The sequence below is a fragment of the Arachis hypogaea genome, chromosome 18 (assembly GCF_003086295.3).
Source record: "Arachis hypogaea cultivar Tifrunner chromosome 18, arahy.Tifrunner.gnm2.J5K5, whole genome shotgun sequence".
NCBI classification, from domain to species: Eukaryota; Viridiplantae; Streptophyta; class Magnoliopsida; order Fabales; family Fabaceae; genus Arachis; species Arachis hypogaea.
The window spans coordinates 87779635-87805848 of record NC_092053.1 but is presented as its reverse complement, the minus strand read 5'-3'; the positions used below and the strand labels follow the sequence as shown (position 1 = coordinate 87805848).

Below are 26214 nucleotides of genomic sequence, written 5' to 3'. Positions count from 1 at the left end.
CCTGCCTGCCATAACTTCATGACTTCCTTTTGTACCACTTCTTTCATGACGGGATTCAATCTTCTCTGAGCTTGAATGGAGGGTCTAGCATCCTCTTCTAACAAGATTTTATGCATGCATATGGATGAACTTATCCCCTTCAAATCGGCTAGGGTCCATCCAATGGCATCTTGATGAGTTTGTAGCACCTTGATCAATTCTTCTTCCTGTTCTTGGCTTAGGGCTGAGCTAATGATAACAGGGTGACTCTCATCACTACCCAAGTATGCATACTTGAGATTAGGGGGCAATGCTTTGAGCTCAGGTTTTGGTGCTTCCTTCTCTTCTTTCACACTCTCTGGCATGCTTGGCATGGTTGTTTCAGTAGCCTTGATGTCACTAACTTCAATATCCTTGGTGAACTCCTCCTCTGCCACTTCCTTTATTGTCTCCTCAAAAGTTTCTTGTACTGCAATGTCCACTACATCAACCCTCATGCATTCCCTTAGTGATTCTGATGGATAGCTCATTGCCTTGAATACGTTAAACACCAATTTCTCATCATGTAGTCTAAGAGTGAGTTCACCCTTTTGTACATCTATGATGGCTCCAGCAGTAGCTAGGAAGGGTCTTCCCAGAATTATTGAAGCTTTGGCTTCTTCCTCCATATCTAACACCACAAAATCAGCAGGAAATATAAAATCTCCCACTTTCACCAACAAATCTTCAACTATCCCATGAGGGAATTTAAAAGTTCGATCTGCCAATTGGAGGGCCATTCTTGTTGGTTTGGCTTCCTCAATCTTCATTCTTCTCATCATTGTTAGAGACATCAAATTGATGCTGGCCCCTAAGTCACACAAGGCCTTCTCTACCATGACTTCTCCTATGATGCAGGGGATTTGGAAACTGCCTGGGTCCTTCAATTTCTGAGGCAATTTGTGCTGAATGATGGCACTGCATTCTTCAGTTAACAACACAGTTTCCTCATTTCTCCAGCTTCTCTTCTTGGTCATTAATTCTTTTAAGAATTTTGCATAGAGTGGCATTTGCTCTATTGCCTCAGCAAACGGAATGTTGATTTGGAGCTTCTTGAAAATCTCCAAGAACCTGGAGAATTGACCATCCTTTTCACTTTTCATCAAACGTTGAGGATATGGTGCTTTAGGTGTATAAGGCTTCAGGACCTCTTTTTCTTTTTCTTTTGTTGCGGACGGTGTAAAAGATTGTCCTTGTTCCTTGTCTCTCACATGTTCCCTTGCTTCAGCCTCTGTGGTTTCCTTTGAGATCTCCTTTAGATTCTTTCCACTTCTGAGGGTTATGGCCTTACATTCTTCCCTTGCAATAGCCTTGGCAGCATGAGAAACGCTTGTCCCAGGGGTTTGCTTAGATAAATACAAAATTTGATTTTCTAGCTTCTGGATGGCAGCTCCTTGGTTTTGCAGGTTAGAATTTACTTCTTCCTTAAAAGCTTTCAATTCGGTTATGTCTTGACTCATGGTTGCAAGCATTCCTTCTATCCGGTTTAATTGATCTTGAAATTGTTGGTTCGGATTAGGTTGGGTAGGTTGATTATTTTGGCCATGATATGATGGTTGGGAGTAAGTGTTTTGTGTGGCTTGGTATGATCTTTGGTTGGAGTTTTGGTATGTGGAATTGTTATGTTGGTTATGGTTGTAAGGTTTGTGGTTTTGTGGTTGGGTTTGTTGGTTCCCCCACCCAAAGTTTGGGTGATTTTTCCATCCTGGGTTGTAAGTGTTGGAATGTGGATCATATGATTGCCTTTGTTGGTTTCCCACATAGTTGGCTCTTCCCAATCACCTCCTTCAATGCTTACTTCCTCTTGATCTTGTGTGTGTATTGCAGCCACTTGCTTTGTTTCTAATTGCCTGGTAAGCTCTGCTAGTTGCTTGGCAAACACTTTGTTTTGGGCTAGAATTGTATCAACATGGTTCAGCTCCATGACTCCCTTAGTGTTGTGCCTCTCTGATGCATAGTAGTACTCATTCTCAGCCACTGTCTCAATCACTTCAATGGCTTCTTCCACAGTCTTTTTCCTGTTCAATGAACCTCCTGATGAATGGTCTACAGCCTTCCTTGATTCATAAGACAGTCCATCATAGAAAATATGCAATTGCACCCAATCATGGAACATGTCTGGTGGGCATTTCCTTGTCAAATCCTTGAATCTCTCCCATGCCTCGTAGAGAGTTTCACCATCTTGTTGTCTAAAAGTCTGAACCTCAGATCGAAGCCTATTGACCTTTTGTGGGGGGTAGAAACGTGCCAGAAACTTGCTTTCCACCTCATCCCATGTTGTTAGACTCCCCCTTGGGAATGATTCCAGCCACTTAGCTGCTTTGTCCCTAAGTGAAAATGGGAACAAAAGCAGTTTATAGGCATCTTCCTGGACTCCATTGGACTTCACAGTGTCACAAATTCTCAGGAATTTTGTGAGATGTTGGTTGGGATCTTCATTAGCACTCCCACCAAATGAACAATGATTCTCCACAAGTGATATTAGCTGTGGTTTGAGTTCAAAATTGTTGGCCTGAATGGGTGGTTTCTGAATGCTGCTACTACAATTCCCAGAGGTTGGGTTTATGTATGAACTAAGAACCCTCCTCTCAGGAATGGCATTGTTTCCATCAGCTCTCTCATGGTTGTGAACTTCTCTATCCATGTTGAGATCTAGAGCTTCCTCAAAATTGTCCTCAGATTCTCCTTCAGATTCTTCTTCTCCCAGTACTCTCTTCCCTCTTGCTTCCCTTCTAAGTCTATGAAGGGTCCTCTCTGGTTCGGTATATGGAGGAGTTGATGTCTCTCCTCTCCTACCTGTCATACAAGAACACAGCACAGGCAACAAACAAGTGAAATACTCTTGGTTAATGGAAGAGTATGGTTAGAGCAATTGAGGAATTAATTCAAACAGTTAGTGAGTCAGTGAGTTAGTTGCTTGAATTTAAAGGCATAAAGAAAGAAAGCATGTAACAGAGTGCAGAAATTAAAATTCAACAAGTAACTTGTACTGAATTAATCAAAACAAAAAAAATGCTCAATCTAGTTAACTTCCAATTGGAGAATTGTCAATCGAAAACCAATCCCCGGCAACGGCGCCATAAACTTGATGCGCATAAACTAGTTATGCTACGATTTAGGAAATTGCACGATCGGCAAAATTCCTTCCGGCAAGTGCACCGGTTATCGTCAAGTAAAAACTCACAATAGAGTGAGGTCGAATCCCACAAGGATTGGTTGAGTGAGCAATTCGGATTAGAAGTGTGTTCTAGTTGAGCGGAATCAAGATTTAGATGAGAATTGCGGAATGTAAAATTGGCGGGAAAAGTAAATGACAAGAAATTGAAATGGCGGAATCTTAAATTCCATGAATTAAAGAGCAGAAGCTAAATTGCTGAAATTAAAAGGGAATGGGGGTGATTGCATGAATTGAGTTGCAGAATATAAAGAGAAAGTGGAAATCAGAAATGGGGAATTCATTGGGTGTTAGGAGATATTGAGATCTCCGAATCAAAACATGTTTATCTCTTCCTCAACCAATGCGTTCATTGAATTTTGCTTGGCAATCTTATATGATTGGATCCCAATCCCTTGGCTCACCAATTCTCTCTAAAAACAAACAAATTCCCAATCCCTTGGTTTAAATGTTCATAAGAAGAGATGATGCTCGATCACTGATTATACCACACAGTTTCATGAACCACAATTTGGTAGGATTACATGTCACAATATCCATCCAAACCCCAATCCAATTCACTGTGAGAAAGCTTCTCTAGCATGAATCCTCCATTCCTTTCCCAAGGTTCCGAAGGATTCCAATTATGGGTAGTTTCTTTCCCAAGACAACTACCCAATGGAATTAGATCGAGAAGCTTTCTAACAAAATTCAAGAGAAAAGATTGAAGAAGAAGATAAACTATTATTGATTCATTGAATTACAATAGAGCTCCCTAACCCAATGAAAGGGGTTTAGTGAGTCATAGCTCTGAATTCAACTACAAAGATATGAAAACTAGCTAAATGAAAAAGTAAAAGTCCTCCCTAACTTAAATTCTATCCTATTTATACACTTTCTATATTGAGCTTCTGTTGTGTTTCTTGGGCTTTGAGGCCTCTCCCTGCTTTCCTTTTGCCTTGGGTTTATGATCCATAATCTTGATGAGGCTGTTGATCCAAATTCTGTAACATTCATTGAGCCAACTTAGTGATAATCAAATAATGACACATGACTCAATAAATTGAAATTTCAGACTCATCAATCCTTCAGGCCCAATCCCATAAACCATGATATTCAATTGGGTTTCATACGAGAGTAAGTTTAAGTTAATGTTTGTGCTCAAATACTAACTTAAACCGCAATATTTTTGGCCCAGAAACCTTTTCCAAGAGTGGCGTTTAAGTTGCAGTTTAAGCTTAAACTGCAGCTTAAACGCCAGACACTTCCAGTGATGCCTTTTGTGGAAGCACGTTTAAGCTTCAGTTTAAGGTTAAACTGGAGCTTAAACGTGGAAATGGAGGAAGCAACCCTGGAGGTCGAACACGTTTAAGCTCCAGTTTAAGGTTAAACTGGAGCTTAAACGTGGAAGCTGAGAAAGGTAGCCCTGGAGGTGTCGAACACGTTTAAGCTCCAGTTTAAGGTTAAACTGGAGCTTAAACGTGGAAATGGAGAAAGCAACCCTGGAGGAGAAACTTGGTCGAACACGTTTAAGCTCCAGTTTAAGGTCAAACTGGAGCTTAAACGTGGAAATGGCTCCCTGGTGCTTTTCCCTTTTCTGGCGTTTAACCTCCAGTTTAAGGTTAAACTGGAGGTTAAACGTGGAACTACCCCCCTTGGTGCCCTTCTCACTTCTGGCGTTTAACCTCCAGTTTAAGGTTAAACTGGAGGTTAAACGTGGAAATGCTTCTTTGGTGAGACTTTCATTCTGGCGTTTGAGGTTAAACTTCAATTCCAGCATTTCTTAGCCTTCCTGATTCTGGCGTTTAAGCTCCAGTTTAGGCTTAAACTGGAACTTAAACTCCACATGTGATATTCAAGCTTCCTTTATTGATTTTGTTGCTTCCTTGCTTAGCCTCTTCTTCCCTGAAATCATCCAAACAATTGCATCAAAGTCTTGCAAAATTTCATGAGAAATCTTCCATTCATAGCATTCAAGTAATATAACTAAAACTCATGGAATTTGCATTAAAATCATACTGTTTGGATGGTTCATTGCTTTGTTCTTCATTTGACCATTCTTGGTTACTTTAAGCTCAAGAAAATGCATAAAACAACTAAAACTAACAGAAAAATGCTAGTGAAAGTAGCCTAAGATGCCTTGGCATCACCTACTGGGCAACCAGATTCCTAAACTTTGATGCCAAATTAGCTGGAGAAAAAAGATTGCTCCAGCTGAATGAGCTAGAGGAATTCAGATTTACTGCTTTCGAAAATGCCAAGCTTTATAAAGAAAAATAAAAAAGGTGGCATCACAGAAAGCTGTCATCTAGAATCTTTGAACTAGGACAAAAGGTTCTGTTGTTTAACTCTAGGCTCAGGCTATTCCCCGGGAAACTGAATTCCCGGTGGAAGGGACCATATGTGATTACAAGTGTATCACCATATGGTTATGTAGAGCTTCAAGATATTGATTCTGATAAGAAGTTCATTGTTAATGGACAGAGAATCAAGCACTATCTTGAAGGCAATGTTGAGCAAGAGTGCTCAAGGCTGAGGCTAGATTAAAACCTCAGCAAGGTCCAACTAAAGACAATAAAGAAGCGCTTGCTGGGAGGCAACCCAGCCATGGGGCATCACTTCCTCTAAGCATTTTGCCCTATTCTTGATTTTATTTGTTTATATAAAGTTCATTGATACTAAGGTAAAGAGTCAATTGTATAATTTTACAGGGTTATAGAAGGATTTTGCACACAAAACAGAGAAAAAAGAGCTCACTGGCAAGAAAACGCCGGTAAAAGTCTGTTTTGGGCGTTCAATGCCCAAAAGAAGCATCCACTGGGCGTTTAACGCCAGATTTACAGCATCCTGGGCTTTCAAAAAAATGCCCAGTGACAAAGTAGTTCCTGGTGTTCAACGCCAGAAAGAAGCAACAGCTGGGCGTTGAATGCCCAGGAGAAGCAGCAGTTGGGCGTTGAACGCCCAAAACATGCAGCGTTTGGGCGTTCAAACGCCAGGATGGTAGGGAGGAGGTAAATTCGTTTTTTCTTCATATTTTTCATTTTAATCTTAATTTTCATGTTTCAATTCATGATTTCCTGCATAAACATGTTGCAAACCTTGATTTCTAAAATCCCTAATTTCTAAAAAGCCTACTTTAAAAATATCAAATGTATCTTAATCCATAAGCACAAATCCTTTTTTTCAATCCAATTCAACTCTTTTTCAAATTTTCAAAACAAATCTCTCTCTTTTCATTCTAAAATCTTTTCAACTAATCAATATCCTTTTTTAAAATCTCCATATTATCTTTTTCAAAAATCCAAATTTATCTTTTTCAAATATCTTTCATATCTCTTCAATTTTAAATTATATCTTTTCTTATCATACTTATTTCTTTTTAAATCATATCTTCTATCTTATCTTTCTCCCTATTTTCGAAAATCCACCCCCTCCCTTTTAAAAACACATTCGGCCTCATTCCTCTCATCTACCATTCAACACTAGCTCTCCTTCTATCCCTCTCCTTTCTTTTCTTTTGCTTGAGGACAAGCAATCCTCTAAGTTTGGTGTGTTTATCCATGATCACTAAACCATACCCACTAAGATCATGGCTCCTAAAGGAAAGCAACCCACTCCAAGAGGCAAGAAAGAGAGTGTTCCAAAACCACTTTAGAATCAAAGGAGGTTCTTAACCAAAGAACATTCAGACCATTACTACAAAATAATGGGTCTAAGATTTGTGATCCCGGAAGTCAAGTTCGATCTAAAAGAAGATGAATATCCGGAGATCCAAGAGCAGATTCGAAACAGGAACTGGGAAGTCCTAGCTAATCCTGAAACGAAAGTGGGAAGGAATATGGTTCAGGAATTCTACGCTAATCTGTGGCAAACAGACAGGCAGAGAATATCTAGAGCTGCCCTCTATGACTATAGGACTGTGGTCAGAGGAAAGATTGTTCACATCCACCCTGACAAAATCAGGGAGATCTTTAAGCTACCTCAGCTGAAAGATGACCCAGACTCCTTCAATAGGAGAATGATGAGAATAAACAAGGGCCTGGATAAGATTCTAGAGGATATATGCATCCCTGGAGCCAGGTGGACCACCAGCACGAGGGGTGTCCCAAATCAACTAAAGAGAGAAGATCTCAAACCAGTCGCCAGAGGATGGCTGGACTTCATTGGGCGTTCTATATTGCCCACCAGCAACCATTCTGAAGTCAATATTAGAAGAGCAGTGATGATCTATTGCATTATGTTGGGAAAAGAAGTAGAAGTTCATCAACTGATCCCATCTGAATTCTACATACTTGCCAACAAGAACTCCAAGGATGCCAGGTTGGCTTATCCAAGCCTAATCTCTATGCTCTGCAAAGATGCTGGAGTAAAGATGGGAATAACAGAGTATATCTCAATGGAGCAACCAATCACTAAAATCACAATGGAAAAACAACAAATGCAGGATGACCCCATCAAGAGGAGGGCGCAAGAATTCCTACCAGAACTCCCTCAATTTGAATACTTGGAGCATCTTGAGGCATCTGTCACTAAGTTGCAAGAAACCATGGACCAAATGAAGGAAAAACAGCAAAATCAAAACAGCATGCTTTGCAAACTGCTTAGAGAACAAGAAGTGCAAGGGCGTGAATTAAGAGAACTAAAGCATCAGAAACTATCTCTTGAAGGGCCAAGCACTCCACAGACTAAAGAGGCATCCGCTTCCCAAAGTCAAGGTTGTTGAGTTCTGATCTTAACCTTAACCCTGTGATAATTTTTTTTTATTATTTGAGTTTTAACTTAGGAGTCATATAGTAGTAATTAGTATCTATATTTTGATTTTATCTCTAATTAAGCTATAATTTATTTTTCTCATCATCATTAAACATGAATAAAATAGAAGATTTTCTTTAGGATAAGGAGGCAATATTTCTCGAGTTTTTAATACAAGAAATTCTGATTAATTACATGTGGTGGCAATGCTTTCTGCCTTCTCAATGAATGCTTGAACAGTGCATATGTCTTTGGAATTTGATGTTCTTGAATGTTAAATATGTTGGCTCTTGAAAGAATGATAACCATGAGACATGTTATTGGTAATCTGAAAAATCATAAAAATGATTCTTAAAGCAAGAAAAAGCAGTGAATACAAAGCTTGCAAAAAAAAAAAAGCAAGCAGAAAAAGCCAATAACCCTTAAAACCGAAAGGCAAGGGTAATAAAAAGGATCCAAGGCTTTGAGCATCAGTGGATAGGAGGGCCTAAGGAAATCAAATCCTGGTCTAAGCGGCTAAACCAAGCTGTCCCTAACCATGTGCTTGTGGCGTGAAGGTGTCAAGTGAAAACTTGAGACTGAGCGGTTAAAGTCAAGGTCCAAAGCAAAGAGAAGAGTGTGCTTAAGAACCTTGGACACCTCTAATTGGGGGCTTTAGCAAAGCTGAGTCACAATCTGAAAAGGTTCACCCAATTATGTGTCTGTGGCATTTATGTATCCGGTGGTAATACTGGAAAACAAAGTGCTTAGGGCCACGGCCAAGACTCATAAAAGTAGCTGTGTTCAAGAATCAACATACTGAACTTGGAGAATCAATAACACTATCTGAATTTTAAGTTCCTATAGATGCCAATCATTCTGAGCTTCAATGGATAAAGTGAGATGCCAAAACTGTTCGGAAGCAAAAAGCTACTAGCCCCGCTCATTTAATTAGAATCTGAGCTTCACTCAAAAACTCTGAGATATTATTGTTTCTTGACTCATTTGTATTCTATTTTATTTATCTAGTTGCTTGAGGACAAGCAACAGTTTAAGTTTGGTGTTGTGATGAGCAGATATTTTATACGCTTTTTGGGGTTAATTTCATATAGTTTTTAGTATGTTTTAGTTAGTTTTTAGTTTATTTTTTTTAGTTTCTAGGAAAAATTCATATTTCTGGACTTTACTATGAGTTTGTGTACTTTTCTGTAATTTCAGGTATTTTCTAGCTGAAATTGAGGGAGCTGAGCAAAAATCTGATTCAGGCTGAAAAAGGACTGCTGATGCTGTTGGATCCTGACCTCTCTGCACTCGGAATGGAGTTTCTGGAGCTACAGGAGTCCAATTGACGCGCTTCCAATTTCGTTGGAAAGTAGACATTCAGGGCTTTCCAGCAATATATAATAATCCATACTTTGCTCAAGGATAGACGACGTAAACTGGCGTTCAATGCCAGTTCCATGTTGCAGTCTGGCGTCGAGCGCCAGAAACACGTTACAAGTTGGAGTTCAACGCCAGAAACAGGTTACAGCCTGGCGTTGAATGCCCAAAACAGCCTAGGCACGTGAGAAGCTTTAGTCTTAGCCCCATCACACACCAAGTGGGCCCCAGAAGTGGATTTCTGCACTATCTATCATAGTTTACTCATTTTCTGTAAACCTAGGTTACTAGTTTAGTATTTAAACAACTTTTAGAGATTTATTTTGTATCTCATGACATTTTTAGATCTGAACTTTGTACTCTTTGACAGCATGAGTTTCTAAACTCCATTGTTGGGGGTGAGGAGCTCTATTGTGTCTCGATGAATTAATGCAAGTATTTCTGTTTTCCATTCAAACATGCGTGTTCCTATCTAAGATATCCATTCGCACTTCAACAAGAATGTGATGAACGTGACAATCATCATCATTCCCCCACGAACGTGTGCCTAACAACCACTTCCGTTCCAACGTAGAATGAATGAATATCTCTTGGATCTCTTAATCAGAATTTTTATGGTATAAGCTAGATTGATGACAGCATTCAAGAGAATCCGGAAAGTCTAAACCTTGTCTGTGGTACTCCGAGTAGGATTCAAGGATTGAATAACTGTGACGAGCTTCAAACTCGCGAGTGCTGGCGTAGTGACAGACGCAAAAGGATAGTAAATCCTATTCTGGTACGATTGAAGGATGGATGGAAGCCATTGACAACGGTGATCCACCAACACACAGCTTGCCATAGGAGGTCGTGCGTGCGTGAATCAGAAAACAGAGGAAAGTAGAATTTCAGAAGACAAAGCATCTCCAAAACTCCAACATATTCTCCATTACTGCATACAAGTATAATTTGTGTTCTCTCCTTTTTACTTTTTACAATTCAAATTAAAAATTATTATTGATATTATATCCTGAATAAGAGTTACGAGAGAACCATAGCTTGCTTCAAGCCAACAATCTCCGTGGGATCGACCCTTACTCACGTAAGGTATTACTTGGACGACCCAGTGCACTTGCTGGTTAGTTGTGCGAAGTTGTAAGAGAGTAATGTGAACATTGACATTACAATTTCGTGCACCAATGCATCACATGTTTTGATCCAAAATTTTCATGCATTGAGTCAATTTTGTGTTTTTCTCTTTCATCATTAAAAATTCAAAAATAAAAAAATATCTTTTCCTTTTTCACTCATAAATTTTCGAAAATTTGAGTTGACTTTTTCAGAACTTTTTAAAATTTAGTTGTTTCTTATGAGTTAAATCAAATTTTCAATTTGAAAATCCTATCTTTTTCAAAATCTTTTTCAAAATCAAATCTTTTTCAATTTTCTTTTCATATTTTCGAATTCTTTTTAAAATTTTTTCAAAATCTTTTTCATTTTTTCGAAAATATTCAAATTAACTTTTAAAATCTTTTTCTTATTTTATTTCTTAATTTTCGAAAATTTTATTAGCATTTAATGTTTTGATTCAAAATATTTTTAAGTTTGTTACTTGCCTAATAAGAAAGGTTCAATCTTTAAAGAACTTTAATTTTCAAAATCAAATCTTTTTAATTTTTTTTTTCAAATCTTTTTCAATCAATCTTATCTTTTTTTTTTCAATCACATCTTTTTAATTTTCAATCATATCTTTTTCAAAATCAATTTCAAAATCTTTTCTAACTTCTTTTCTAACTTCCTATCTTTTCAAAATTTAATCTTTCTTATCTTTTTGTTTCAATCATATCTTTTTCAATTTCAATCATATCTTTTTCAAAAACAAATTTCAAATATTTTTCAATCAATCATATCTTTTTGTTACAATCATATCTTTTTCAAAACTGCCCAACGAACTCTCTACCTTTAACTTTCGAAAATTCCTTCCCTCTTTTTCAAAATTTCATTTTAATTAACTAATTGTTTTAATTTTAACTTAATTTTAATTATTAATTTTCGAATTTTAAATTTAATTTTAAAATATTTTTATTTTATTTTGTTTAATTTTTGAATTCCCCTCTCTCTCATCTCCTTCTATTTATTTATTCATCTACTAACACTTCTCCTCACCCAAAAACTCGAACCCCTTCTCCTCCTCTGAGTTCAAATTCTTCTCTTCTTCATTCTTTTTCTTCTTTTCTTCTACTCACACAAGGGAACCTCTATACTGTGGTAAAAAGGATCCCTATTATTATTTTCTGTTCCCTTCTTTTTCATATGAGCAGGAGCAAGGACAAGAACATTCTTGTTGAAGCAGATCCTAAACCTGAAAGGACTCTGAAAAGGAAACTAAGAGAAGCTAAAATACAACAATCCAGAGACAACTTTACAGAAATTTTCGAAAAGGAAGAGGAGATGGCAGCCGAAAATAATAATAATGCAAGGAAGATGCTTGGTGACTTCACTGCACCTAATTCCAATTTACATGGAAGAAGCATCTCAATTCCTGCCATTGGAGCAAACAATTTTGAGCTTAAACCTCAATTAGTTTCTCTGATGCAACAGAACTGCAAGTTTCATGGACTTCCATTTGAAGATCCTTTTCAGTTCTTAAATGAATTCTTGCAGATCTGTGACACTGTTAAGACAAATGGGGTTGATCCTAAGGTCTACAGGCGTATGCTTTTCCCGTTTGCTGTAAGAGACAGAGCTAGAGTATGGTTGGACTCTCAACCTAAAGATAGCCTGAAATCTTGGGATAAGCTAGTTACGGCTTTCTTAGCCAAGTTCTTTCCTCCTCAAAAGCTTAGTAAGCTTAGAGTGGATGTTCAAACCTTCAAATAGAAAGAAGGTGAATCCCTCTATGAAGCTTGGGAGAGATATAAGCAACTGACCAAAAAGTGTCCTTCTGACATGCTTTCAGAATGGACCATTTTGAATATATTCTACGATGGTCTATCTGAAGTATCAAAGATGTCATTGGACCATTCTGCAGGTGGATCCATTCACCTAAAGAAAATGCCTGCAGAAGCTCAAGAACTCATTGACATGGTTGCTAATAACCAGTTCATGTACACTTCTGAGAGGAATCCTGTAAGTAATGGGACACCTCAGAAGAAGGAAGTTCTTGAAATTGATACTCTGAATGCCATACTAGCTCAGAATAAAATATTGACTTAGCAAGTCAATATGATTTCTCAGAGTCTGAATGGATTGAAGGAATCATCCAACAGTACTAAAGAGGCATCTTCTGAAGAAGAAGCTTAGGATCCTGAGAACCCTGCAATAGCAGAGGTGAATTACATGGGTGAACCCTATGGAAACACCTATAATCTCTCATGGAGAAATCATCCAAATTTCTCATGGAAGGATCAACAAAAGCCTCAACAAGGCTTTAATAATGGTGGAAGAAACAGGTTTAACAATAGTAAACCTTTTCCATCATCTACTCAGCAACAGACAGAGAATTCTGAGTAGACCCCATCTAGCTTGGCAAACATAGTCTCTAATCTATCTAAGGCCACTTTAAGTTTTATGAATGAAACAAGGTCCTCTATTAGAAATCTAGAAGCACAAGTGGGCCAGCTGAGTAAAAGGATCATTGAAACCCCTCCTAGTACTCTCCCAAGCAATACAGAAGAGAATCCAAAGAGAGAGTGCAAGGCCATTGATATAACAATCATGGCCGAACCTACATGGGAGGAAGAGGACGTGAATCCTAGTGAGGAAGACCTCCTGGGACGTCTAGTGATCAACAAGGAGTCTCTCTTTGAGGAACCAAAGGACTCTAAGGCTCATCTAGAGACCATAGAGATTCTAATGAACCTCCTTATGCCCTTCATGAGCTCTGATGAGTATTCTTCTTCTGAAGAGAATGAGGATGTCACTGAAAAGCAAGTTGCCAAGTACCTTGGTGCAATCATGAAGCTAAATGCCAAATTATTTGGTAATGAGACATGGGAAGATGAACCTCCCTTGCTCATCAATGAACTGAGTGATATAGATCAACTGACATTACCTCAGAAGAAACAAGATCATGGAAAGTTCTTAATACCTTGTACCATAGGCACCATGACCTTTGAGAAGGCTCTATGTGACCTTGGGTCAGGGATAAACCTCATGCCACTCTCTGTAATGGAGAAACTGGGAATCCTTGAGGTACAGGCTGCCAATTTCTCATTAGAGATGGCAGACAAATCTATAAAAATGGCTTATAGACTAGTAGAGGACGTGTTAGTAAAGGTTGGAGGCCTTTACATCCCTGCTAATTTCATAATCCTAGACACTGGGAAGGATGAGGATGAATCCATCATCCTTGGAAGACCCTTCCTAGCCACAGCAAGAGCTGTGATTGATGTAGACAGAGGAGAATTGATCCTTCAACAGAATGAGGACAACCTTGTATTTGAAACTCAAGAATCTCCTTCTGTAACAATGGAAAGGAAGCATAGAAAGCTTCTTTCAGTACAGATTCAACTAAAGCCCCCCACAGTCAAACTCTAAGTTTGGTGTTGGGATTCTATAAAATTGACCTGATCACCTGTGTGGCTCCATGAGAGCCCACTGTCAAGCTATTGACATTAAAGAAGCGCTTGTTGGGAGGCAACCCAATTTTTATTTATCCAATTTTATTTTTATTTTTGTTGTTATTTCATGTTTTATTAGGTTCATGATCATGTGGAGTCACAATATAAATATAAAAATTAAAAACAGAATCAAAAACAGCAGAAGAAAAATCACACCCTAGAGGAAGGACTTACTGGCATTTAAACGCCAGTAAGGAGCATCTGGCTGGCGTTCAATGCCAGAACAGAGCATGGATCTGGCATTGAATGCCAGAAAAAAGCAACATCCTGGCATTCAAACGCCAGGAATGCACCCTGAGAAGAGCTGGCACTGAACGCCAGAAACAAGCATAGAACTGGCGTTCAACGCTAGAAACATGCTGCATCTGGGCATTGAATGCCCAGAACAAGCATCAATTCAGCGTTTAAACGCCAGAATTGCATGCAAAGGCGCCTTACATGCCTAAAAGGTCCAGGGATGTAAATCCTTGACACCTCAGGATCTGTGGACCCCACAGGATCCCCACCTACCTCTACTTACCTTAACTCATCATAATCCTATATCACCCTTTCCCAAGAACCCTTCACCAATCACCTCAATCTCTCTTCCCCATCACCTCTTCACCACTCACATCCATTACTCCCCTAAAACCATCATACAACCCACCTACACCCACCCACTCAAATTCAAACCATCAACACACCTCCATCTCTCCTTCTTCTCATCCTTTCTTTCTCCTTTTGCTCGAGGACGAGCAAACATTTTAAGTTTGGTGTGGAAAAAGCATTTCTTTTTTTTTTCATAACCACTAATGCCTCAAGGGATGCACTTCCCTCCACAAAACTATTGGGAGCAAATCAACACCTCCCTAGGAGAATTAAGTTCCAACATGGGACAACTAAGGGTGGAACATCAAGAGCATTCCATCATCCTCCATGAAATTAGAGAAGATCAAAGAGCTATGAGGGAGGAGCAACAAAGACAAGGAAGAGACATAGAGGAGCTCAATAGCACCATTGGTTCTTCAAGAAGAGGAAGACGCCACCCTCACTAAGGTAGACTCATTCCTTAATCTCTTTGTTTATTTATTTTCCTGTTTTTCGATTTTGAGCTTTATGATTATTTATATTTGTGTCTTATTACATGATCATTAGTATCTAAGTGTCTATGCCTTAAAGTAGTGAATATGAATCCATCACCTCTCTTAAATAAAAAATTTTTTAATTACAAAAGAACAAGAAGTACATGGTTTCGAATTCATCCTTGAAACTAGTTTAATTATTTTGATGTGGTGACAATACATTTTGTTTTCTGAATGAATGCTTGAACAGTGCATATGTCTTTTGAAGTTGTTGTTTATGAATGTTAAATATGTTGGCTCTTGAATGAATGATGAAAAGGAGAAATGTTATTTGATAATCTGAAAAATCATAAAAATGATTCTTGAAGCAAGAAAAAGCAGTGAATACAAAAAGCTTGTAGAAAAAAAAAGAAAAAAATGGCAAAAAAAAGAGAAAGAAAAAGAGAAAGCAAGCAGAAAAAGTCAAAAGCTCTTAAAACCAAAAGGCAAGAGCAAAAAGCCAATAGCCCTTAAAACCAAAAGGCAAGGGTAATAAAAAGGATCCAAGGCTTTGAGCATCAGTGGATAGGAGGGCCTAAAGGAATAAAATCCTGGCCTAAGCGGCTAAACCAAGCTGTCCCTAACCATGTGCTTGTGGCGTGAAGGTGTCAAGTGAAAACTTGAGACTGAGTGGTTAAAGTCAAGGTCAAAAGCAAAAAAAGAGTGTGCTTAAGAATCCTGGACACCTCTAATTAGGGACTTTAGCAAAGCTAAGTCACAATCTGAAAAGGTTCACCCAGTTATGTGTCTGTGGCATTTATTTATCCGGTGGTAATACTGGAAAACAAAGTGCTTAGGGTCACGGCCAAGACTCATAAAGTAGCTGTGTTCAAGAATCAACATACTGAACTAGGAGAATCAATAACACTATCTGAACTCTGAGTTCCTATAGATGCCAATCATTCTGAACTTCAATGGATAAAGTGAGATGCCAAAACTATTCAAGAGGCAAAAAGCTACAAGTCCCGCTCATCTGATTGGAGCTATGTTTCATTTATATTTTGGAATTTATAGTATATTCTCTTCTTTTTATCTTATTTGATTTTCAGTTGCTTGGGGACAAGCAATAATTTGAGTTTGGTGTTGTGATGAGCGGATAATTTATACGCTTTTTGGCATTGTTTTTACATAGTTCTCAGTATGATTTAGTTAGTTTTTAGTATATTTTTATTAGTTTTTAATTAAAAATCACATTTCTAGATTTTACTATGAGTTTGTGTATTTTTCTGTAATTTCAGGTATTTTCTGGCTGAAATTGAGGGACCTGAGCAAAAATCAGATTCAGAGGTCGAAGAAGGACTGCAGATGCTGTTGGATTCTGACCTCCCTGCACTCAAAGTGAATTTTCTGGAGCTACAGAACTCCAAATGGTGCGCTTTCAATTGCGTTAGAAAGTAGACATCCAGGACTTTCCAGCAATATATAATAGTCTATACTTTACCCGATTTTAGATGATGCAAACGCGTGTTGAACGCCAGTTCCATGTTGCAGTCTGGCATTCAGCGCCAGAAACAAGTTGCAAAGTGGAGTTCAACGCTAGAACACATTACAAACTGGCGTTCAACTCCAAGAAAGACCACTCCACGTGTAAACTTCAAGCTCAGTCCAAGCACACACCAAGTGGGCCCCGAAAGTGGATTTCTGCATCATTTACTCATTTCTGTAAACCCTAGTAACTAGTTTAGTATAAATAGGACTTTTTACTATCTTTGTAGAGATCTTTGATGAGTTTTATGCTATCTTAGACTTTTGTGAGGGCTGGCCATTTGGCCATTCCTGAACCTTCATCACTTATGTATTTTCAACGGTAGAGTTTCTATACACCATAGATAAGCTGTGGAGCTCTGCTGTTCCTCATGAATTAATACAAAGTACTACTGTTTTTCTATTCAATTCAACTTATTCCGCTTCTAAGATATTCATTCGCACTTCAACATGAATGTGATGATCGTGACACTCATCATCATTCCCTATGAACGTGTACCTGACAACCACTTTCGTTCTACCTTCGATTGAATGAGTATCTCTTGGATTTCTTAATCAGAATCTTCGTGGTATAAGTTAGAATCCATGGACGGCCATTCTTGAGATCTGGAAAGTCTAAACCTTGTCTGTGGTATTCCGAGTAGGATCCGGGAAGGGATGGTTGTGACGAACTTCAAACTCGCGAGTGCTGCGCGTAGTGACAGACGCAAAAGGAGGGTGAATCCTATTCTAGTATGATTGAGAACCTCTAGATGATTAGCCATACAGTGACAGTGTATCGGACCATTTTCACAGAGAGGATGGGAAGTAGCCATTGACAACGGTGATGCCCTACACAAAGCTTGCCATAGAAAGGAGTAAGATTGATTGGATGAAGACAGCAGGAAAGCAGAGGTTCAGAGGAACGAAAGCATTTCTATACGCTTATCTGAAATTCTCACCAATGAATTACATAAGTACCACTATCCTATTTTATATTTTATTTATATTTTACTTATCAATTCATAAAATCAGTAGAATCCGCCTGACTGAGATTTACAAGGTGACCATAGCTTGCTTCAAGCCGACAATCTCCGTGGGATCGACCCTTACTCACGTAAGGTTTATTACTTGGACGACCCAGTGCACTTACTGGTTAGTTGTACGAAGTTGTGAAACAAAATTAAGAATATGAACGTGCGTGTGAAGTTTTTAGCACCGTTACCAAGGAAGTAAAGATCACGATTTCGCACACCAATACTCATAATCATGAGGGACATTTAGTCATTGATGATGAAATACGATACTGCAAAAGAAGCGATTTATTAAAAGTAAGTCAATAATCAATGTAAAGGTCACTAGGTTCGCATTAATTGGTGTTGGTAAATGATGCATGAAAACTTGTCCCTTAACAAATCTCCCTCGGCAAGTATACCGAATTGTCGTCAAGTAAAAACTCACAATAGAGTGAGGTCGAATCCCACAGGGATTGATTGGTCAAGCAACTTTAATTGGAAGAATGTTCTGGTTGAGCTATGCAGAAAGTGAGTTGATAATTACAGGAAATTAAATGGCGGGAAAGTAAATAGCAGAAATTAAATGACGGGAAGTAAATTGTAGAATCTTAAATGGGGAAGGGGAGTTTAGCATGAAAGTAAATGGCATAAAGTAAAGAGAATGGGTAAGATCAGAAATGGGGAATTCATTGGGCTTAGGAGATGTTGCATTCTCCGGATCAAGTTCATTTTCATCTCTTCCTAAATCAATGCATTTGTTGATCTCCTTGGCAATCTTAAGTGATTGAATTCCAATTCCTTGGGAATTCAATCTCTCAAATCAGATTAATAGCCAATTCCTTGGTCTAATTGCTCATGAGAAGAGATGAAGTGTGGTCACTGATTATACCACATGTATTTCCAAATCAAAGTATTGGGAGAATTATATGTCACCATGTCCACCCAAACCCCAATTTGGTCCAACATGAGAAACATTTCTAGCATGATCTCTTCATCCCTTTTCCAAGGTTCAGAAGAGATCCAAGTATGAATAGCTTCTTTTCCAAGATAACTACTCAATTAGATGAAGATTGAAAGTTTTCTAGCAAAATCAAGAGAAAAGAAAGAAGAAGAATAATGAAAACTATTATTGATCCATCAAATTACAACAGAGCTCCCTAACCCAATGAAAGGGGTTTAGTTGTTCATAGCTCTGGGAATGGAAAGCAAAGTGGAGAGTACATTCTGAAAGTTAAACTAGAAGTGCAGAGAAAGTAAAATACAGAGAGTAATTCTAGTAGTGTCCAAAAGATTTTTCTCTATTTCAAAGCTACTCCTACATATACTACTCTTCTGATCTTCTAGTTGATTTTTCAAGTCTTGGATATGGGCCTTTGGATCTTGAGTTGAAGCAATTATCTTCTTCAGTGGGCTCAGCTTTACTTGCAGAGAGAGTGTGAAGTAGGCAGGGACTTTAGCTTAGGGCGTTAGTGGTGTTAACGTTAAGTGAAAATGTGGGGTTGATAACGTTAGTGACAATCACCTTTTTCTCTAACGTTCCTAACCCAAAGTGGTCCATGTTAACTTCAACGTTAGTGGCACTAACGTGACCACTAACGTTGACCCTTGGCCCTTTGCAAATGTTACTAGGGTTTACCTTTTTCAATAAGTTGAGAGTACCCATTTCTCCCTACGTTAGAGTTCATGTTAGAATAGTTAACGTGGCCTTTAACGTAGGCTTGCCAAATTTTTGAGAGCGTTAGTGACACTTACCTTTGTCACTAACGCTTCAGAACACCCCTATTTCCCACGTTAGAGTTCATGTTAACTAGGTTAACGTGACTTCTAACGTGGTATTGATAGCCATCTCCAACGTTAGTGACAAAGGTGAGTGTCCCTAACGTTGGCTCATCATCCCTTTTCTCCACGTTAGCTTCCACGTTAATGTAATTAACGTGGTAACTAACGTGGCTCATAGTGGCTCAATCTAACGTTAGTGACAAGGGTGAGTGTCACTAACGTTGGTGATTCTTGCTCCATCCATGTTAGAGTCTACGTTAACTAGGTTAACGTGGCTTGTAACGTAGCCAATATGGGCTTAGTCCAACGTTAGTGACAAAAGTGAGTGTCACTAACGTTGGCATCATCTTCTTCTTCCACGTTAGAGCTCACGTTAACTAAGTTAACGTGGCTCTTAACATGGCCAATTGCCCCTTTTGGAACGTTAGTGGCACTTACTTTTACCACTAACGTTGGAGTTCTACTTCTCTTTCACTTTAGCTTCCACGTTAACATAGTTAACGTGGCAACTGACGTGGGCTATGATGGCTCACGAAGGCGTTATTGGCAATCACTTTTCTCATTAACGTTGTAAGCTAGCCTTCATTCCACGTTAGTGGTCACGTTAGCTAGACTAACGTGGCTACTAACATGGTTCTTCCTTGCTTCCTTTATCCTGAAATCAAGCAATAAAGTGCATCAAAGCTCTAATCCAAGTTATGAGACATGTATCATTCAATTTGTCCTTTAATTCATGCATAATTCTCATGAAATCATGTAAAATTCACAATGTTTGCTTGAATAAAGATGTAAGTGATTATTTACCCAAAACTTGCTTATTTCCTAAGAAAATGCATGAAACTACCTTAAAACCATAAAGAAAAGGTCAGTGAAACTGGCCAAAATGCCCTGGCATCACAACACCAAACTTAAAGATTGCTTGTCCCTAAGCAAGTACTGGAACAAGAGAATGATGAATGAAATGACAAGAGGAATGAATCATTATTGTGGAAGTCATGTTCTTGGTTTTATGGGGTTTCATGCATAGCAACTTAAGTTCATTCCTTTACTGGCTTTCAGACCTTTATCATGCCTTGGAATACTCACTTGATTGCACCCTTTGAGACTTTTATTTATTGATCCCTTTGTCTTTCCAAGGTTTATTTCTTCCTTAGGCTAAGTGTTCTGTGAGGGGGGCGACTCTTTAAGATAAGCTTTCAGCCAACACTCCAGAACCAGTTGGTTCAAGGTGCTAGGTGATGAAACAACCCTAAGGACTTACTCCCTCAAGTCTCTCTCCCCCATACATGCACACCATAGGCACATGGTTTGTTATTTTCTTTCCTTGAGGTCTTGGTGTCCAGCACCTCTTTGGGTTACTAAATGTTCTGTAGCAAGGTTGCTCTTGATAGTGGATTTTCAGTTGATAATCCCAGGTTAGTTAACCCAAGTTACCAAGTGATGAAGCACTCCTAAGAACTTATTCATCCAAGCAGATCCTTGGTACAAGAGCACCACAGACACATCCCTCAAGATTCAAGCCCTTGGTGCCTAGCCTTATTCTTTATTAGCTTTTCTTTCTTTTTCAACTCTTATTGTTCTTTTTCTTTTTCTTGTTAGGATCTTATTATTTAGCTAGTCTCATGGGGTGTGTTTCAACCATATGATTCAAGACAGATAGTTGCCTTCCCACCTTGTTGGTGAACTAACTTAGCTAAGTGATTACTACACCACAAATTTAAGGACCTACTCCACAACTTGAACATCACTCTGGTCTTTCATAACATCTCTTTTTATTGGACTTAAAAGGACAAGCATACAATAAGCAAGATGAGAATGAAAACAGGCAACTTGAACCAGCAAGCATAGACTTAAGTAGGGAGAATACTAAAGACAGAATTGAAATTCCTAGACTACCATGGAAGCATGTTCTATTTCATACATGATTTTCCTTATTTAAAAGACTTGAAAAAGAAAGATGGAACAATGAGGGAACTCCACCACCTTTTACTCTTGAGGGTGCTCATGCTCTCTTTCCTGTTTGTCCTCCTTGTGTCCACTTGTGCTTCCTTGCATACGTGCCAGTCTAGCTTTTTTTCAATCTTCAAGTGCCTTCCTTACTGATTCATGACTCTTTTCTACCCTCTCTCTTTCTTCTCATGCTAATTCATCCTTCACTTCTTCATAGCTTATGATTCCCAGATGTAATATAGGCAGTTGTCCGACTAAGTATCCGAGCCTGGCCTGAGTGTTCACCTGGTGTCCAGTCTGGCTCATGTAAACTCCTTTTGAAAATGCCCTGTGTTCGTCGAAGAGTTCTGCCTATTCTAATTGTTTCCGATGCATTTCATGTATGTGTGCACCTTGATGTTCTTGGATGTTGATTAGTTTTTGGATGGCTTCTTGTTGTTGATCCTGCTTTTGTTCCAACCTGTGGAAGGATTCTCCCCATTGTTTTCCTTGCTCCAGTTGCTGCTCCATCAATTGTCTTTGCCACTCCCCTTGTTGATTCATCCATCTAGATAGTGACTCTTCTTGACGGTTTATCAATTGTAGGTGAAGCTCTTTCTGTGCCCCTTGATTTTCCAAGTATTGTCTAGATAAGTCATCAATGGCTTCCTTTAGTTGGTGCATGTCCAAAGAGGCTTGCTCCTCTAGGTTCTGTCCTTCTACCACTTGGTGCACTGGCCTCTTTCTTATCCTTCGTTGAGGTAGGGGAAATGCAACAGCATGCATACGCCGGACAGTAATTGGGATACCAACTTTTATCCATTCGGGGTTTTCATCTTCGAACACCACCCCTGCCTTGTCACACAGGCGGAAAATGGTGCTGGGATAGCCTAACCTTCCCCCAGAATCACTTTTCTCATCCATCTTCCTAATGCCTTGGGCTATGAGTTCATGCACCTTGATTTCTCCCCCTTTAAGTATACATTGCACCATTGTTTCTCTCTTAAGATTCACCTCTGAATTGTTTCTGGCAGGGAGGATGGATCTCCTTACAATTTCGAACCAACCCTTTGCTTCAGGGGTGAGATCACCTCTTTTTATGAATTTGGGCTTTCCATTGGGATCTCTCACCCAATCCACTCTTTGTACGCAGATATCTTTCACAATTTGGTCATAATTAGGACTACCATCTATTCGAGATTGATAGCTTTCTTCCTCGAATGATATGGTTCGTAGCTTCAACACCCTCATGATGCTCATGTGACTAAAATCCACAGTTACTCCTCTCACAAAGCTTATATAAGATTCCTCTTTCCTATCATACCTCACTGCGTTTGTGTAAAGCTCTCTTACGAGCGTTGCATTTATCCTCGCGGTGACTGGATCGGTGAGGAGCTCCCATCTTCTGTTTTCTACCTTCTCTTTGATTTCGGGGCACTCAGTTTTCTTGACTTGAAAGCCTAGCAAATATATGATCTCCTTATCCGCCATCCATCCAAATTGAAGTGCATGGTAAAAAGTTCTAAACTTCTTTTCATCAAAGGGGCGTTACTCCATAGGGTCCTTCCCCTTTCTTCTTTTAGAGCTTGATGATGCCATGAGTAAGAGTTGACGTGTGAAAGTGTTGAGGGGTTGTGGATAAGTGGTAGAATTTGGTTAGGTTTGGATAGGATGTAGCTTGAAGAATTGTACTTCGAGAGTGAGAAGTTTGAAGAAGTGGTTTCTGGAATGTGAAGGAAAGTACGGACTAGGAATCACTTATATAGGAAAATAATGAGTAAATGAAAGGTGTGGATTGATGGGGTGGTTGTGTGATAGACAGATGGAGTTTTGCATGGGATGAGCACAAGGATCATCAACTTTATGATGGGTTGGTTCAGTTTCCAAGCTTGTTCTCCTTCCAATGTTGCATGGCAACAATTTCCAATGCAATCTCCTTGGAGACACGTGTATAATCTTCTCTTTTTGTGGTGGCCGAACCCTTCAATTGCCCCATCAATTCTCTTTCAAAATAAAAGAAATGTGATTAAAAGAAAACTTGTGGAAAGTGGCGGCAAACTTTAAAGGACAAGAAATTGTAACTACTTTTTAAAATTTTTGTTGTTAACTACTAAATGCTACTCACAAATGCAAACCAACTGACTAATTAAATTTCCATGTATGCAACCTTGGTGACACCAAACTTAGTTTGTGGCAATGTGGTGTAAGATGATTTGTTTAAGGTGCAAAGAATGACATGCTATGAGTTGCATTCATGTACTCTTACTGTGCCTTGAACACCAAACTTGTTCTTCACTATATGTTGCATAAAAGGATTTATTCAAGGATATGTCAAAGTTGATTTGCGATCCATGAACCTTGCTTTATTAACTACTTTAAAAGCATGTAAAACATGGGTTGCCTCCCATGAAGCACTTCTTTAGCGTCACTAGCTTGACGTTCTTCCTTTGTCATGGTGGTTGGTAATGCTTCATATCTTCCCCCCCTTGCAGTAAACCTGTCTCCATTGGCTTCATCAATGATCTCTACATGTTCTAGGGAGAGAACTTTGTTGATGGTGAAAACCTTAGGTAACTGAGATGGGATGGTGGGGAGATGAGGTGAGATATCTAGGAAGTAAGCTGAGATCACTTTATCCCCTGGAGAGAAATCTTCTGTCGGGATCTTTTTATTCCTCCATTGCCTTGGTATCTTCTTCTTTGTTTCTTTTGCTGTTATCCTGCTCTTTGTGGTCTCTTTTCCTACGGGATTTTGTTGCTGGTCTCATATGATTCTGGTGGTTTTGGCTCCACTTGAGTTTCCTTTAGCTGTGACAGCTGCTGATTATTTTGTTTATCACCCAAAGGAATTCCTGAGTGTACAGCTTGTGCCTCAATGCTTGTTTCTCCCACCATTGCTCTGTCATGCTCTGTCCTTAGTTCCTTGCCTTCCTGACCTGCTTTTTGTGAGGGTTTGAAGACATTGAAGGTGAGTTGTTCGTCATGCACCCTCAGTATTAGCTCTCCTCGCTCCACATCTATGAGCGCTCTAGCTGTAGCTAAGAATGGTCTTCCCAATATGATTGGGTGAAGATGACTTTCTTCCATTTCTAGTATGACAAAGTCTGTGGGAAGGAAGTAGTTCCCAACCTTCACCAGCACGTTTTCAACCACTCCTATTGCTGGTTTTTGAGTTTTGTCCGCCAGCCTGATGACTACGTCTGTGGGTATCAGCTCATTGATTTGCAGCCTTTTCATAAGGGATAAAGGCATTAAGTTGATGCTTGCTCCTAGATCACAGAGTCCTTTATCAAACATTGTTTCTCCTATGGCACAGAGGATGTGAAAACTCCCTGGGTCCTTCCTTTTTGTAGGAAGCTCTGGTTGAATGAGAGCACTGCACTCCTTATTCATCACTATAGTTTGTCCTCCTTTGAGTGAGCTTTTCCTGGTCAGCAGCTCCTTCATGTACTTAATGTATGAGGGCATTTGTTGGAGGGCCTTGATGAATGGTATGTTTACATGGAGAGATGCAAATATGTCAAGAAACCTTGAGTATATTCTCTTCTCTACACCACCATTGAGTAATTGGGGAAAGGGTGCATAGAGTCTCAGCAGCTCCTTCTGTGTAATTGTGGTTTCTTGATGATTCTCTTCCTGCTTTCCTGCTGATGTATCTTTAGGTTGTTCTGATGGTTTGTTCGGTTCTTCCTCAGTCTCTCCTTATCACTTATAGTAACCATCTTGCAATCTTCCCATCTGACTTTCTTTGCTTCACCTCTCGGATTTTTCTCTGTGTTACTTGGGAAGCTATCAGTAGGTTTGGGAATCTTCTCAGATAGGTATCCCACTTGAAATTCCAGCCTCTTGATGGTATCTCCCTGATTCTTGATATTGGCTCGCACCTCCTCTTTGAACACCTTGTTATCTTGAATCTCCTTGCATATTCCTTCAAGTAGAGTCTCAATCCTTGATAGTCTTTCTTCTGATGATGGAGAGTTGAGATTGGAAGGATGAGAAGGGCCATTTTGACCTTGGTATGGATGTTGAGAAGTGTTGTTGGGTGGGTGTTGGTATGACCTCTGTGTGGAGTGTTGGTGAATTGCATTGTTGGTGGGGTTATGGCGTCTCTGATCTTGGCCTTGGTCTTGTTGATTTCCCCACCCAAAGTTTGGGTGGTTCCTCCAACCAGGATTATATGTTTTGGAGTATGGGTCATGGTGCTGCCTAGGTGAATTTCCAATGTAGTTTCCTTGCTCCTGACTACCCTCTACTTCTTCATTCACTCCTTCTTGAGTTGCTACTGAAGTGGTGATTGCTCCTACTTGATTCCTCTCTATCTTCTTGGTGAGGTCAGCTAATTGCTTAGTAATCATCTTGTTTTGAGCTAGCAGTGCATCCACATTGTTCAGCTCTATCACTCCTCTAGTATTGCCTCTTTCAGAAGTATAGAAGTATTCATTCTCTGCTACAGTCTCAATGATATCTATGGCTTCTTCAATGGTCTTCTTCTTGTTCAGAGATCCCCCAGATGAGTGGTCTACTTCCTTCTTTGATTCATATGAAAGACCTTCATAGAAAATATGCAACTGCACCCATTTATTGAACATATCTGGTGGGCATCTTCTTGTCAAGTCTTTAAACCTTTCCCATGCTTCATATAGAGTCTCACCATCCTTCGGCCTGAATGTTTGTACCTCAGCTCTCAACCTGTTGATCCGTTGAGGAGGATAGAATCTTGTCAAGAACTTGTTCACCACATCTTCCTAGGTTGCTAAACTCTCCTTTGGAAAGAATTCCAGCCATTTAGATGCTTTGTCCTTGAGCGAGAAGGGAAACAGAAGTAGTATATAGGTGTCAGGATGAACATCATTAGACTTCACAGTATCGCATATCCTCAGGAAGGTGGTTAGATGTTGATTGGGGTCTTCTTGGACACTTCCTCCGAATGAACAATTGTTCTGAACAAGGGTGATGAGCTGTGGCTTTAGTTCAAATTTGTTGGCATGTATGGTTGGCCTTTGGATGCTACTCCCACAGTTTCCTGGGTTTGGGTTGATATAA

At 39.3% G+C, this 26214-nt stretch overlaps 3 non-coding genes across 3 annotated transcripts; 2 read left to right on the top strand and 1 right to left on the bottom strand.

Annotated features, from left to right (window-relative positions):
* Positions 1-2132: 2132 nt before the first annotated feature.
* On the top strand, positions 2133-2236 carry LOC112774155 (small nucleolar RNA R71). The gene has a single exon (XR_003188656.1). It is a non-coding gene; the product is annotated as a small nucleolar RNA R71 (small nucleolar RNA).
* A 9873-nt stretch (positions 2237-12109) lies between these two features.
* Positions 12110-12217, bottom strand: LOC112774330 (small nucleolar RNA R71). The gene has a single exon (XR_003188824.1). It is a non-coding gene; the product is annotated as a small nucleolar RNA R71 (small nucleolar RNA).
* Positions 12218-25755: 13538 nt separating this feature from the next.
* LOC112774537 (small nucleolar RNA R71) lies at positions 25756-25862 on the top strand. The gene has a single exon (XR_003189021.1). It is a non-coding gene; the product is annotated as a small nucleolar RNA R71 (small nucleolar RNA).
* Positions 25863-26214: the final 352 nt, after the last annotated feature.